The 17,062-nt window shown below is 41.0% G+C and overlaps 1 non-coding gene across 1 annotated transcript; it reads left to right on the top strand.

Annotated features, from left to right (window-relative positions):
* Positions 1-8,397: 8,397 nt before the first annotated feature.
* On the top strand, positions 8,398-8,504 carry LOC111761913 (U6 spliceosomal RNA). The gene has a single exon (XR_002795148.1). It is a non-coding gene; the product is annotated as a U6 spliceosomal RNA (small nuclear RNA).
* The last annotated feature ends 8,558 nt before the right edge of the window (positions 8,505-17,062 follow it).

Here is a 17,062-nt window from a genome sequence, read left to right as displayed (position 1 = left end):
CCAAAGAAGAGGTCCCTGTGAACAAAACCTGTCTGAGAGGAAAGGCAAATAAAAACGTTAAAAAAAAAAAAAAAAAGAGTCATTCCTTCTTCCAGCCTCCCTCACACTTTTGTAGCTCTGCCCTCTCAAGGGCTTCTCACCCATCCTTAGAAAATGTATGAACTCAGCTGTGAAAAACTTCGTGAACTATTTGAGGCTTCTGGACATTTCACGAAAGAAACAGGCTACATGGGAATATTGTTGTTGACATTGGCTTTTGTCTGGAGTTTTAAAATATACACACAGAAAAAAGATTATTTGTGAGAATGTTAGAGGCGGTTTCACTGTCTGCACAGTCTTTATCAAAAGTCATTAGTAACAACCCTGTCTCCTGTTTGAAAGTCTTTTCATTGGAAAAACCAGCAGTTGGGTTGTGTGTGCTGTCCCTTTCTGACAGCAGTTCTCAAGCGAAGCAAAACAGCAGCAGCCATAGTAACAATCAAAACACTTAGAGGATGGTGGTTAATTCAATAAAGCTTGAGCAGAGCTGATAATGCCTAAATGACCAAACAGATAGTGAGTAGCTGACAGTTCTGGGAATTAAACTGGGTATTTATTTTAATTTGTTTAATTTAAAATTGGAACATTTTATTGTACGGTAAGTTTATATAAAATTTTTAATGCCTGGTTTGGTTACATGCTTGTTTTTAGATGTCAAGTTTAAAACATTTGTCACATGTAGCTTTTTATGCTATTTTCAATTTTCCCAAAACACTGCAGAAAAGGGTTTGATACAATAAACATAAAGATCAGCAGACCATCACACTGTGTTTAAAAGCCTTCCCAGCAATAAGCAGTCCTCATTCAAATCTTGCCTCTGTCACCTTCTAGCTCCATGAGCTTGGCCAAGTTACTCTCTAAGCCTCGCTATAATCATCTACTAAATGAGATCAAAATAAGCCTGACACATAGGGTTATTATGAATGTTCATAAAATAAGGCAGGTAGAACAATTGTAGAATGCTTGGCGCATAACAGTACTCAAGTTATTCTTTTGCACACTCTCTTGCAATTTGACATCAGCTAGCTAATCTACACATTTGCCCTGAGGGGCTCAAAAACCCCAGCTGTGGAGTCACACTGCTCATCAGAAACCTATTAGGATGGGAATTATTAAAGAACACATGGCTCTTTTTGCTTATTAAAGTTCAAAATTCAGAGCCACAGTTATCAACACAGTAAAAGCTCCTCAAAGAGACAATAAAGAACACATTTCATTTCTACTCTATGCAGAGAGAGCTGCTCATCACAGACCCATAGAATGTTAACTCTGTGCTAAGTCTTAGGCCCCTTCAGTAGGTCTTAGGCTAGTCAACCCCCAACACCCCACCCAATACCTCTTCACCCAAAGCACACTGACTCTTCACCAGCCCACCTTCATCACCATTTCATATGTAAGATCTAGTGAGTTGTTATGGTTTTCCCAGATTCATCCAAGTTTAAAAGCAAGCGAGAACCAAATCTAGGGTCTCCTGACACATAAAATAATAGTGGGATTGCCTCATTTACATTGATGACTTATGATTTAATATAAATGAAAACATGTGATTCTTACACACACACTTGTTGACTAGCATTACCAGGTAAACGTGAGCAAGAGGCCACATGGCAACTACCATTTCTTTGTCAGAGAAATGGCAGTAACTTCCTGGTCAGAGTTTGGATCTGAATGTGGCTAGTGAAGCAGTTTCCCAGGTATGCCTTCTAGGAAATAAAGCCTGGGGGGTACCTCATGCAGGCCTCCTATTTCCCCTGCCCTCCTTGCCTCCACAGCAGGAATGCCCCTGGATAAGTGAACCAGGTGCCTTTCATCCAAGTCCCCATCAGAATCCTGCTTTAAATTTCTTTTCTTGGCTGCTCAGGGCTGCCACATGCAACAACTCTGGCCAGAGGAAAGGTATAAAAAGAGATTCTACTGGCCACAGTGAAAATCACCAAAGCTATTTGCAGTAACTTTAAATAACACAGTCTTCATTTTTTTCAGTAAAACATTGCCAAATGATTGGTTTTTTCAGATGTCAGGGGCTGGGGATTAAACCTGGGACCTTGTATATGGTAAGCCCCCCTCACCCACTCAGCCACATCAGTTTCCTGAGCTGGTTTTTTCTTTTGTTTTGCTTGTTTGTTTGATTTGTTTTGTCAGGAGGTTCCGGGAACCAAATCCGGGACCTCCCATGTGGGAGGCAGGCACCCAACTGCTTGGGCTACATCCACTCCCTGCCCATTGATTTTTAAAATTCCAAGAGAGGGAATTTTTCTAGACCAAAGACCATAATGCAGAGATATCCCCCTGCTGCTGTGGCTTTCTACACCATGGTCTGCTCAGGCATCATTGTCTTCTCTTGTTCAGCTCTCCAGCCCTTCAGGGCATTTACAGCCCTACTTGAGCTCTCAGATTCAGTAGAGGGCACCCCCAGCTTCTCTCCTGATTTGGCAAATGCTAACAGCATGTTAGACCTTCATTCCAACATAGTTAACTGAGATTTTCTCCACCAGAGCCCAGTTCTCTCTGTGTGCATCTCAGTATCTTCTGTGTACAAAGTTTCATTCAGAAGATGGAAACTGCCTCCTCACTGAGGACACTTTCTCTAACCCCTTCTTTACAGCACTTCTGCTGCCCTCACTAATGAAAACCAGCGGGACAGACTCCAGACCTCCTTCCTGTCTCTCAACAGTGAGGACTGACAACCTTTCTCCAAGGAACTAACCTGGATTCTCATCCATATGTGCAATTAAATTACATAAATTCAGGCATACAAATTCAGGGACTGGGTTTGCAATTAAGATCGCAATTGAGGGCAATCCCTCCTGCCATTCCATTCAATGAGATGGGAGAGGCAAAGCTGCTTTTCCCTTAGGTGTGATTGTAGTATTTACACATATTTTTGGAATAGCATGGCCCCCAAACTCAAGCCAGCCACTTCATCTGGTACTCATCTGTTTGATAATCAGAGGGAAACTGGCTCTATCCTGGTTTCCAATAAACTATCTTCCTTAAAGTTTTCCAAGAGTTATTTTCTCTCTATGAGATTTTCGTTTACTTACTGCCTTTGGAATCTAATCTCTTCTCCCCCCACAATATGTGACTCTACTGTGGCCCTTTCTTGCTTGGCATTTGATAAGTCATTGTGATCTGTCTCTCAATTTATTATCATGAAGCAAAAATTCAAAGAGCCAAGTCAGGAAAGCCACCACTTTTCCTCTCTTGGAATGTTCCCTGTAAACTCTAGGTGAATCTAGGGTCTGAGTCACCCTACCAGGTTTAAAAGTGTGGGAAAAGAACAGTCAGCAAGTATCCAACGGAAGTGACATATTCTCTCCTCAGTGAAAGAAAAGGTATTAAGGCCACTTAGCCCTTTGATTGGCATTTCATATAAAATTCTCTGCCTTTAAAATATGTATCAGTGCCATTCCGGAATATCCCACAAAAAGGCAAGGTTTAGATGGTTCTGAGAAACAGCAATACCACTTCCCAGTTAATCTTCTGAACTTTGATAGTGAGGTGCTTTTGTTGCCTTCCTCCAAAAACAAAACAGAATTTTATGTAATTCAATAAAGCATTATTAAAATGGAACCTGTAATGAAGTTGAACTGGCACATGTGAAGGAGTTCTATCTGATGGAGATAATAAGATATTAAGAAATTTAAAAAGGAAAGAAGGGACAGCAAATGTGGGCAACACAAACAAGTCAGTGAGTTCAAAAGCTGACCCTGCTAAGACTGCACAGACCCATCGTCAAGGCAAATGAGACATCCCTGGAGAGAGGAGGCTAAAAAGCCCAAAATGCCTAAGGAAAGATTCTAGAAGCAGGAAGCTTGCATTTGAGGGCCTTAATCCACAGAAAGAGTTAAGGAGGAATTTAGTGGAGGGGAAGAGAAAAAAACACGGCACAGTTTTCCCAACATCTTTAACCCAGAAATATGTGGTGGTGTGTATGGCATTCTTGCCAACTGCGTATTCCTTGGAGCGTGACACTGAGCTTGGAATTGAGAGAGGCAGGTGGCCTTGTGTCAAACACACAGGAATGTCTTGGCCAAGTGGCCCAGGGAGGGATGGGAGCAATGTAGTATGATTCCTTTATAGTGAGCTGTTTTTTTTTTTAATTGTCTTTGTAAGAAGAATACAGAAAGAAGCATCTACTCTAATGCTGGCAATCACTGAGAACTAAGAGCCAGTGCCAAAGCCAGAACTACACGTTACAGACCACAGTAGCATCTCTTATCAAGTAGCAACTCTATTGTCCAACTCATTTTAACACGGGAAAGTGGTTTTGGCGATATATCCAAATAGATACAATGTAAAAAACCAGCCTTTCTAGCTGCAGAAATAAGGAGAATTACAGCAGTTATGACAGGAATACAATTATTTTGTATAAGTGAAGATTGTAATTAATTTTTTCTCTAATACTCAATCATCTAAATGTTCATATAAAGTTCACTGCTATTTAAAATATCTCAAAGACTGTAATTATAAAAATGAAGCAATTTCCAGGTTCGTAGGGGGAATTTTCCTTCAGATAATGCCTGTTTCTACAACCTCAGTTCACAGAGCATATATTCTGAGAATGAGAATACCTTACAAAATTATCTGTGTTATCCAGAACAGGATAGGCTACACTGTAGTAACAAATCTACCCTGAAATCTCAGTGGCTTAACGAAACAAAGATTCCTCTAACAGGTAAGGTCTGATGTAGGTGGGGCAAATTTTCTAGGGCTACGCTCCTTCATGTGGTAATTCAGGGACCTAGGTATCTTCCACCTTTCATTTAGCAGGGACAAGAGCGGCAGGAAAAACACTGACTTTTAATTTCTACTCATGGTCCATTGGTCCAAACTACTCACGTGGCCTCAAATTAACTGTAGGGAGACTAGGAAATTGAGAAAAGCACATGAAATATTTGGTGTGCACTAATTGTCTGCCACATTCACATTCCTACATTTATTTCTCTAAATTTCTGAAGCTGGGTGAGATTAGGCTTGGTGGTACTTCAAGAATGACAAAAGACTGGCCCTATACTGGGTGGTATCAAAGGTCACTTCTGTATGATGAGACTGGGGAGTAGGGGACTAGGAGAAGACTTCCTAACAAAATGCCCTTGTTCTCTTGCACTGTACTTAAAATTTCTATTCTAGTCTCTCACTTGGGTTAAGGCATTTAAGGACACATTTAAAACACAAAAATTATCTGAGAGGAGTACACTTCGTATTAGGTTATTTGCCAGATAAGGAGTCCTGAAGGGGCCAGTGGGAAGATGAAATTCCTCTCCAGGCGAAGGTCACGGGCTCCCCTCCTGAGATCAGGGCTCCCACACTGGATGCCTGCCTCCGTCACCCAGGGCCACAGGCTGACCTCAGGAGGAAAAAACCTCTCCCTGTTCCCACCAACTTGACATCAGCCATTAACATCTAATCTAGAGCTGGTTTATGAGTTGATCTTGCCAGAAACTTTGCTGGTTCAGAAGAAGAAAAAGATGAGCTAGTACATTAAGCTGAGAAGCAGTATGTCATGGCGGTAAGCGCATGAGCTGTCAATCAAACAGACCTGGGTCCATGTCACTGGTCCCACCATGGGCATACCTCAGAGATGTTGTGGGTTCAGTTCCAGACGACTGCTGTAAAGCACGTACCTCAACAAAGTGAGTCATACAAATTTTTGGTTTCTTAGTGCATCTAAAAGTTATGTTTATATACTACTGTAGACTATAAAGTGTGCAATAGTGCCATGTCTAAAAGGCAATATACATACCTTAATTAAAATGTGACAGAGGAATGAAGTGAGCACATGCTGTTGGAAACATGGCTCCAATAGACTTGTTCAATACAGGGTTGCCACAAACCTTCAAGTCATAAAAAAAAATTTGTTAAATGCCCTGTGAAGCCAATAAAGTGAAATGCAATAAAACAAGGTATGCCTGAACTCACTAGTAATGAGAGTTGGGCAATTTACTTAAGGTCTATGGGCCTCATCTGTAAAATGGGAATAGTATTTCCAGGTCCTGCTTTAAGGTTGTTGAAAGAATAAAATAATGTGATACATCTGGCTCACAGACTGTCCTCAAGAGATATAAGTTCCCTTCCAGATTACTCTTGGATAGAAAAAAACAGGGAGAAGTTGAAATCCAACATTAGGGATCAAGAGCTGGTGGCCAACATGGGGTAACTGGATAACTCATCACCATGGAAAGGAGGAAATTTAAAAAGAGGAAAGGGAACTAAAAGCAAAGTTAGCCAAATTCACAATTTTGCCCAGACCAGTCTACTTCTTATCATCTTAGCCACCGTCATCATGTTCTCTTATTTGGTGAGAACTGGTAGAACTGGTGATAAATTAGCCTACAGAAAGACACTTAAGTTCGCTTAAACGTTTCCAGAAGCTTTGGGTTCTATATTCAGGTACATTTGACCTCTCTCCCACTTAGAGTGAGAACTCTGGGGCATACCTCTTGGTGTCAATCACTAGGGAAATGGCTCAAGAGGAAAGGCTTTATTTCCACCCTGAAAGAGCCCATTTTTCTTGCAGTGTCTTAGGTTATGGCAAAGGCAGGGAAACACCCGCATCTAGACTGTACATTGGCATAGTTTTCAAATCTAAAGTCTTATGAAGTTTTCCTGGAAATGCTGCCAGACCTTTAAAATAAAATCAAGAAAAGTATCCTTGTTCCACAGTGCTACTTTTGTTGAACATTACGTAAGCCAGAGATTTCTTAAAGGAAAAATTCTCTTTTTCAAGTCCATCCTTCATATTATGTGATAATACACTTGCTCCAGAAAAATTATTTAGCCCAGAAAACAGGTGTTGTTGCCAATGTAAAAAAAAAAAAAAAAAAATTTACAGGGCTCCAGGTTGCCAGCCTCTTTAGGTCCACTGGATTTGATCTATAATTAAATTATAATAATAGCCTTTGGACTGGAGGTAGATTTTATTATTATTATTATTAGATAGTTAAGAAACTAATCTAAGACTGCATTTCTCACAGGAATCTGCCCTGTTTCAATTATATTTATATATACCAAAAATCCATGGAAGCAAATAAAAAGCAGGGTTCCCAAAAATGTAGATTAAATGTAGCCTCAAAGTACTCGAAGTAGACTTTTCATTGAAAAATCTGTCATAGTGTAGGTAGTATTAGATATGCCACTTACTAGTCACAGTGACCTTGAGCAATCTAGGACCTTCAAATACAGCTTCAAGGCCAGGGTAGAATTTTTCAGGTGTTTCCTGAAAATCTAGGATAAAAATGAAAAAGCTGCAATCTCTAGAAACAATGGACTCATTATCAGATTTAATAATTCAGCTGCATCATATTACTAGCTATATGACACTGGTAAAATTACTTAATTTCTTTGGTCCTCAGCTTTCCAGCAGTAAAATAAAAATAATAATACCTCCTTCACAGGGTTGCCTCAAGGATGATACATGATCCTGTAGAATTCTCCCCCAATGCTTTGGACATGAAGAAGACAATCATGTCTTCGTTCCATATTAATATAAACTATCTTTTTATCAAAACTGAACTTTCACACATTCTCTTTAGCCACTGGGCCCCTTTACTGATGAAATCTACATAAACAAAAATGGATGTCTTATCATGTGAAAACCTCTAGGTGGATAACATGTTAGGTATGACCTGACTTAAATCATAGGCTATATGATATTTAAGAAATTCACTTTGGAGGTTCTGGGAATAGGGGCTTAAAAGAATGACTCCCTGTTTTCCAGAATAGCTGAAAATAGGGCACGAGAGACCAAAAGGTCTATTGACTGGAAGACATCTTAAGGTTCTGTGGTTCAAATATGAGTCCCAATTTAAAGTCACAGGACAGTCTCTCAGAACCTGCAATCAAGAGGCTTCTCACAGGGACAACTGTATTTTTAACAATGGTCAATAATTTTTCTGAGCAATGTAACCAGAGGAAGCATAACACTTGTAGAGCTCTTGGATCTAATGTGTAAATCATTTTGCTCACGAATTTCAAATTGGAACAATACAGATTCTAACAAAACATGACTAGCTTTGGGATTGACTTTACCCCAAATCAGGATCCTGTTAGAATCATTGGGGGTGGTAATAAGAAAGAATGAACCTCCTTGGTCATTTGTGTTTACAGAATGAGCTAGAGTTACTCAATAAACATTGCTGGTTTCTCTTGGTGCCCAGTATGAGGTTACCAGACACACACATAGTAAGATTCCCAGATTGTGCCTGTCCATAATGGAAGGCTTTGACCTAGGAATCAGAGAAAATTTTTTTTTCTGTTCTGTCTAGGGAGCAGCAACTTAAAACTTCTTGATTTATTTGGCCCTTGATGTTGATTAAGGGAGTTGATGGTTTTTGTCTGATGGTTTTATGTTTTTTGTTGCTTGGTTCTACAGCACATACACTAAAATTGGAAATATACAGAAAAGATTAGCAAGGCCTCTGGGCAAGAATGACACACAGACCCGTGAAGTGTTATGCTTTCTGTGTGAGTACTGAGAAAGGAAGAAAACATATATTGCATGTACTATAATAGCACAAATTTACCCCAATAAGAGGGCACTTAAGCCTTTCATTGTTCCTGATTGTCTGCCCATTACTGTCTGCCCTTCCTTGTCCTAGATCTTGGAAATCCTCCCTGAGAATCCCAACCATCCATTCCTCCTTTATTGGATCTTCCCTGGATAAATCAAGATAATGTATATAAAGAAAGACAATGAGCCTCAGTGGGCAAATGATAACTAGAAATGCTCGTCCCTTAGCTGTCCTCCCACATTTCTCACAGTGAGTGTCCCTCAGGAGCTCATGGACTTTGAATGGCTGCTTGTGCTTGTCAGTATGCTCTGGATCTTTTTATCCAGTTTGAGGAATAAGAAACATTCACAGCCACCACACAATAATAATACTGTTTTGTGTTTTATAATAAATTGCAGTACTCAAGTTTCTCATGGTCTTTTTTGATCCTTATAACTATGCTGGGAAAGAATCAGGGTATTATTTCCATTTTATGGGTGAGAAAATGGAGGCTCCAAGGAGTTAAGGAACCAGCTAAGAAGTAGGAGAGCCTGAAATAGAATTAGCTCTTTTACTCCTATTCCTGTGTCTACAGGATTTGCAGGTTGGCCAGCAATTTGTCTTGATGAAAACAGACACACAGGTATCAAGAGGAGAGAAATGACTTCCAGCTTGGTAAGGGGGAAAACTTGCCCTGTTTAGTCACTGTTTCATGAATTGATAATATGTCCCCACTGAGACTCTAAGTGTGTGGGGCTCCACTAGGATGCAGTAATAATAGCATGATAGTTATTTTTTGAGAAATCATTAATAACTGACATGGTACAAGGTAAAATATATGCATTGTACGTACACACAAAATCCCATTTACTTCTCATACCATCCCTATGAGATAGAAGTTATTATATCCATTTTACAAAAGTTTTTTTTATAAAAACTGAGGTCTGAATTAATTTGCAAGTGACCTGCAAGTGACTGCCCCCACATGCTATCACCGTAGCTCCCACTCACGACACTGGCTGCCTCCCAACACCCAGGTGCTCTAAGCACACGGTTGATTGCATAAATACCTGATAGAAGCACAGGAGCGGCGCCTGCTCACTCTAAGACACCTGGTTATTGCAGAGGGCTGTGTTTTACTTACATGCACAAAGTTAACGTACTTGCAGAGAGGCGCTCTAGAAAACATTGTCCGTTTCTGCCTTGGAGGAGCAGGAAGAGTAATACATTAATTTTAAGATCCAGAAAAAGCAGAGGAACCATGCCAGACAGAAGAGAGGGCCCTGTCAGTCCCCAGCTGCGGCTCAGGACAGGCCGAACGGCAGAACTGTTTCCCCTTGGTGCCTCACCACACTACCTTCCTCTCTTCTCCCCTGGGCAGCTCACATGCATCTTGCGTGTTTCCCCAATGTCTCAGTCCACCCGAGGGCTAGCCAAACACGGAGAACAAGGGAGGAGATTTTAGTTATAAGAGTTTTAGGAACTCAGTTTCCAAGAAATGTTACTGAATCACACGCCCTTATTTCAAATAGAACATATTCCTATATTCAGGGTCACACTGGTTCAATTTGGTAAATTACTCGGCTGGCCCCATGCAGCCCTATGATTTCATTTTACTTATAAGCATTAATGTCATTATTTCAGTACTGCTGGCTCTTAAGTTTTGCCAAGCGGTACAGGCCTGTACATTTGCAGTTTCACTCTGTCTTCTCTTTATTTCCATTGTTGGCACAATTCAAATGGTTACATTAGCATTCAGATGCAGAGGGAAAGCAAATTAACCTCATCTTTATTGTTGATGACTACCATTATGCCGTTGTTTCAGATTTATCTGGGCATGAGGAGAGTCGATGTTTTTCTATTCTTCCTCCAGAAAGTTGATACCATAATTAAAAGCCTGGTTAATAGCAGCTGTTGGTGTGGAAAGCAGGTTTTTGTGCTGGGTAACCAGCCTTCTGGTTAGCAAAGACCCCAGTTTGGAGGCTCGACAGCTTGTGTGACCCCATGCTAGCCATGGAAGGAATGCTAAGAGAGGAGATTTCAAAGCATAACTTTCTTGAAAAAAATGAAATCTATGTATCTGTATAGGTTTGCAAGGATATAAATGGCAACCAATCTTCACTTATTGTCATATACAATACTTGGGACCATTCTGTAGATAAACAAATCTTAGAGTATTTTCATCATTTGTTTTTAAAACCAAAGCTCCTTAAAAAGAGTGCTTTAAACGAATGCATAATAGGGTGGTATAGGGGTACTCTATTTTATAAATGATTTTTCTGCACCCCTACACCTTATCTAATAGAAAAAAAAATGGTTAACTTTTCTTGGTTATAAAACAAAACAAAACACAGTGTTTTAAGGACTTTCTTCCAGCACACTAAGTTTCCTCATGCTCTGTACCCAAGGCAAGTCTCAGAAAATTACATGGATAGGAGAAACCATTACCCACAGTGAAAAATGGACTGAGTCACTCTCTGAAAATCTTAGAGACCTATTGCAAAGAGGAAGAAAGCACTCAAGAGATTTTTGAAGGAGAGAGGGGTGAAAGGAGAGAAAAAGATAGGGAGAGAAAAATAGGGGAAGTAAGAAAGGAAGGGAGGAAAGGAAGCGAAGGGGAGGGGAGGGGAGGGGAAGGAAGGGGTGGGGATGGGAAGGAAGAGAATTCCTGTATATGGGATATCTAGAATTTAAAAAATGAGACGGAAAGTAGATTGGAGGTTACCAGGGATAAGGGGAGTTTTGGTTTGGTGGATATAGAGGGTTTGTAAGCAAAAATAAGAAAATAAAATAAAAAGGAAAGGAAAAGGGACATTCATTGATCACTGTGATCAGGAGTTATGATCACAGCTTTGAGGTGAAATTGTCTGGTTCAAATTCTGCCCCCACAGCAGAATATCTCAGCCCACATGTAATATCAGGTTTTAAAAACTGCTTTTTGACCTTGAATAAAAGGGGGAAATGGCAAAGACAAATGAGTTTATATGGCTAAGAATCTTCAAAAAAGAGTCAGGAGGTCATCAGAGGGGTCGCGCTTACACGTGCCTCAGCAGGGTCCCAGAGACAGCCAAAGTAGATAGAAGCCCAGGTACTGGTTCTCCTGAGGGCTACAAAGACACACAGTTTCTATGGTCATGGCAGATGGCTCTAGAGTTCAGTGTCATGTGCCCTACTTTGGAGTTTGTGAGTGTGATGGAGTTGGACTCAGATGTGGGCTTTCTACACATGCCTCTTCTGTTACTTTTACTGGACCTGTGGTTGGTGCTTGGGTTGGTATATACTCAGGAGACCTGAATGTCTGCACTGTCCATGTGACAGCCAGGCCTTGAGCCTCAGCAGACTTGCAACTCCTACCCTCTGGTTTATTGGACTTACCCCGGCCAGCTAACAGGGAGGTGAAGAAGGTCAACCACCACACCAGGGAACCAGGAGTGCCTACAACCGCAAACAAAAGAATTGCATCCATCATCCATGTGGAATCTAGGCCCTCTCTCGATATAGAGGTGGAGCGAACATAACCATCCTGGGGTCCACAGGATGGAGGAATAGAGTATGGATATAAAGAGCGGACTTACTGATACTCTACTACGGAACTATTGTGATTAGTAATGGAAGAAACTGTAGTATTGATGTGGCCACAGTAGCTGCTGAGGGTAGGGAGAGGGAAGAAGAGATATGATGTGGGACATTTTCAAGACTTGGAGTTGTCCTGGGTGGTACTGCAGGGACAGATGCTGGACATTGTATGTCCTGCCATGGCCCACTGGGTAGACTGGAGGAGAGTGTAAAGCACAATGTAAACCATTATCCATGTGGTTCAACAGTGCTCCAAAATGTATTCACCAAATGCAATGAGTGTCCTATGATGATGAAAGAGGTTGTTGATGTAGGAGGACTGGGGTGAGGGGGGTGGGGAGTATATGGGGACCTCATTTTTTTAAAAATTTCTCTCCCCTTCTCCTCCCCCCCAGTTGTCTGTTCTCTGCGTTCATTTGCTGTGTGTTCTTGTTTTTGTCTGCTTCTGTTGTTGTCAGCAGCACAGGAATCTGTGTTTCTTTTTGTTGCATCATCTTGCTGCGTCAACTGTCCATGTGTGTGGCACCATTCCTAGGCAAACTGAACTTCTTTAATGCTGGGTGGCTCTCCTTCAGGGTGCACTCCTTGCGTGTGGGGCTCCCCTATGCAGGGGACACCCCTGCGTGGCACGGCACTCCTTGGCGCATCAGCACTGCACATGGGCCAGCTCCACACGGGTCAAGGAGGCCCGGGGCTTGAACCGCAGACTTCCCATGTGGTAGACGGATGCCCTAACTGCTGGGCCAAGTCTGCTTCCCTCATATTTTTTTAATGTAACATTTTTTTAAAAATTGGGAAAAAAAATTCTGCCCCCACCACTATGACCTTGAATAAATTCTGTAACCTCTCAGTGTCTCCATTCTTTCATCTGCAAACTGGAAATAATAGGACCTATATCATAGAATTACTTGAAGCTTTTAATAAATTATTAAATGAAGTATGCTTAAAGCACTGCAAGGGCAAATACTCAATGAACATTAGCTATTATTACAATTATGATATCATTTCATTTTCACAAGGATTCATTTGACAGATGAGGAAACTAGGACAATAAGACAAACAACTGGAGTTGTAGTTGTTTTCTGCTGCCACTAGGACCTTCTTGAGAGCTAAGACCTTCAGTTCTGGCTCCCCAGTGCCTAGCACAACTCCTTCCTGGCTTAGAGTAGTCATTTAGAGAACAAAGAATAAAGTCACACCTGCTTTCAGTACTTGTACTTTCATTAATGCAGGGTAGCAACTGGATATCAGGGTCCATGTTCTTGGGATTTATATGTATGGTTTTTTTTTCCTGAAATCCATCTGACAGGTATAAAGGGAAAGTCTAAATGATTGATAAATTAGAGACTTGTTGTTGCAACTAAGGTCTTGAGCTTTATTTGGGTATTTGAAATCAATCACAGTTTACAAATCAATTCGTATAAGGAATTAACGTAAGACATATAGAATATTATATAGTTTATATAAATTTTCTCTATAAAAAGTCAGTTAAAGAGGCCAAAGGAAAGCTTGGTAATGCATTTGAAAGGCTTTTTAAAATTTATTTTATAAGACGTCGAAGTAAAATACCCAAGTAAGATTTGATTTCTGGGAAATTCCTAACTAATCAGTGTCCACACACTGGATTCCTGCTCCCAAACAATGTGGAAGTCTACTGGACTCCAGTTTCCTTTGGGGGATTCTGAGAAAATGCTGGCCAAATACTGTAAAGGCTGCCTTTGGCAGAATATTAGCATTCCGTTTACATCACAAAAGCCCACAACCAATCCTAATCCAACAAACAAACTACTCTCAGCCGGAAAACTAGAAAACAAAAGGTTTCACAGAGCCAATGCCTAGGCAGCATTTCTTGGAAAAACTACAAAGATTAAATGCTTTCAACTCATTGAAAGCCAGGGTGTTCCCAGACTTGATCTCCTTGGCTACATTTTTAGAATCACCTTGTATGTAACCTTCTTCAGGCCAGGGATTTGCTTTAAATGGCCTTGAATTTGATTACAGTGTCAATATTAGAGAATGGGATAAATTACGGTTTTTAAAATGAGAATATTTTTCCTTTCTTTCATGGAGTATGGTCCCTGGGGCTCTTGGGGTACTCTCATCTTGCCAGTTCAAGGAACATTAAATAATATTCCATTAAATAAATAAAAAATATTCCATTAAATAAGCACATACACACACATATACTGTGCTTAGATTGGCCACAGGAGGGAAACAGCCTGAAGAACAACTTTGGATCTAGAAAGTTTTCTGGGAGGGAAATGTCTCTACTCGTGTTTTACACACAAATAAGGAATCAAAAGGGTACAAATCTAAAAATTTTGTTGTCACCAGTAATTTTTCACTCCACTGCATTGCCAATCCACTGTAGGTAGAATCTGTCTCACGATATCCGAGAAAGTCAGTGGCACCAAATTAAAATCAAGACTCATCCAAGCAGCAGCTTACTCTCTTTTTACTACTTATGTTCTTATGTATGGTTCATTTCCCATCATGGGTCAAAGTGCCAAACTCAATTTCCCCAGCTCTTTTCCAACAGATCACAAGCTCTCCTTTGTCTCTTTCGTGCTCCACTCAACTCCGCCAGAGAAACCTATTCTCAAATTACTTGAATGATAAATTCTCTTTTCTGCTGATAATTCTGGTGAAGTCTCCATATTGTTTTTCAGTGTTTTTACCCACATTGTTTTCAGTAAACTATCTCTGTATTTCTTGGAGTGAAGAGAACATTGGTTCTATCCCTCACTCATCTCTTCTTCAATACTCCCCCCTATCCCTACCCCCAAATTCTTTATACCTTTTTTCTGTGATTGTCCCTACATTATGTATTTTGGGTGATAACATTATACAGAGAAAACTCTGGGGACCCCTCAGAGTCAAAAAAATTTTTCCCTATTTCCTCTTTGAACTCCATCTTGAGTTCTTGATAGGGAATCAACAGATGGATCTGGAACCTGGCAAGAAGTCCATGTGTCATTTGGTACCCCCAAGATGACTGCTGGGAGACCTGCACGAGAAATCCAATTCAGAATGAGACTTCCTCTGGAAGCCAGGAGAAGCCCCGAATATTCTCCAGGGGTCTTATCACTGGCCCCTCCTGGGGATTGATGGATGGGGTAATCAATCAAAACAACAAATAGCTGGGACTCTTCCTGTGTCATTAGCAAAGAAGCAGAATAATTAATGGTTTAAAAAGCAAGTACAAAGGCCTTTTGCTCTCTCTTGCTCTCTCTTGCCTTCTCCCTGTCCCGGTGCCTGTTCGTGCCTTATTCTGGCTACTTCATCCCCACCTGGATCAATGTGCAAGTAAGCCTGGGGATTTATCATCTATAATTGGAACTTGTATGCTATAAATTGGCCCACGTTATCACATTTCAGTCCCTTCCTTTCTACCTGGGACCTATGCTCTGTTATTTTCTCCCATTTTTCTTCTTACCATTCCTTAATAAATTACTGGCTTAACTAACCTGATGTGCCTTAAAATTCATTTCTGCAGTATAGTCAAGAACCTAGGTAAAATCTGGTTACAATATATTTTGAAATTTGAAATCCCATCAAAGCTGATGACCCAGATAGCCAATCAAGCCCCAAGTTCATTATATTTGACCCAATACAAAATAAAGTCCACATGCCCTGAGCCCACCCCTATAGACATACAAACTCCAGGCCAATCCATAGGAGTCAAGCTTCTTATGTCTATAAACTTCATTTGCCATCACTAGAAGAAAAAATTTGCATCTGTTTTTACAAGTGATCTGGCTATCATGATGCAGCAAAACTTCTGGTGTCCTGAATAAAATGGTATAATTTGCAAACTTGACTCTGACTCTGTTGCCGGATTTCTTCTAGGTTCTTGGCTATGTTACATGAAAGATTTTAACAACATGCCAGTTTAGTTAGGTTAGTAGTTTATTAAGGAAATGAGAAAAGAGAATGGAAATGCAAGAAAGTAACAGAGTATGGGTTTCCAGGTATACCTGTGGGCTGCTCCAGGCAGACAAGGGAAAAAGGGGTGATTTTGCCTCTGTGCTTGCTTCTTAAATAATTAATTATTCCTCTCCCTTGCTAATATTCAGGGGAGGGGTCCCAGTTGTTTGCTGTTTTGGTTGATTATCCCACCCATCAATTCCCTCAGGGAGGCCCAATGGTAAGGGCCCTTGAAAATATCCCAGATGATCAAGGAAAATTCTCCATATTCTTCCAGCTGCTTTCTGGTGGAGGGTCTTACCCTCAGAGGAATTCCAGGTGGAATTCCATGGCCACGTGTTTCTCTGCCATACTTTTCTTCCAGGTCCTAGATTCAACTTTTCATTCCCTAAACTAGCCTGCCTCAATTTGTCTTTTGACACAAACAAGGGGGAATTTAATAGAAGAAAATGACTACTCAGTTTTGGAAGAGTTTGAGAAACCAAACAGGGATCAGTGAGGCAACCAGAAATTACCAACACACAAAATCACTACCACCCTAGAGTGGACACAGGATTACCAAGGCTCAAGCTGGAACTGAAGCAGCCTGTCTGGCTGGGTATGGAGCCATGGAGGAAACAGAGCTACTGCTGGAAACACTAGCCAAAGTAGGAAAAGGGAAAAATACCCTGGCCCCTCTCTCCCACCTTCCATCTCCCACTAGCCTTCCCTTGGCTGAACTCAGCTAGAAGCCTGGGAAATGCGGCCTACAGGGGTCAGCCTCCTTAACATCACAGGGATGGGCCGGGAAGGAACTAGAGAGTACAGAGGTCAAAGCCTGACTGGCGGAGTTCTTAAAGCTACTGCCTACTTACTCCACATAAAGGGCAATACCTCAGATCCGTGCCATAATATGATGACTCTGAACATTTAACCAAAGTCATAAATGGAGTTCTGGGAAGAGGGCTTTGGAGTTGGTTGGCAGGGCTCAACTCCCTTGCAAAAACCATGGAGGAAGGGCAAAACCTATCAGAGATTGCTGTTTTGGG

This window comes from Dasypus novemcinctus, chromosome 2 (assembly GCF_030445035.2).
Source record: "Dasypus novemcinctus isolate mDasNov1 chromosome 2, mDasNov1.1.hap2, whole genome shotgun sequence".
NCBI lineage: Eukaryota > Metazoa > Chordata > Mammalia > Cingulata > Dasypodidae > Dasypus > Dasypus novemcinctus.
This window is presented reverse-complemented; position numbering and strand designations above follow the sequence as displayed.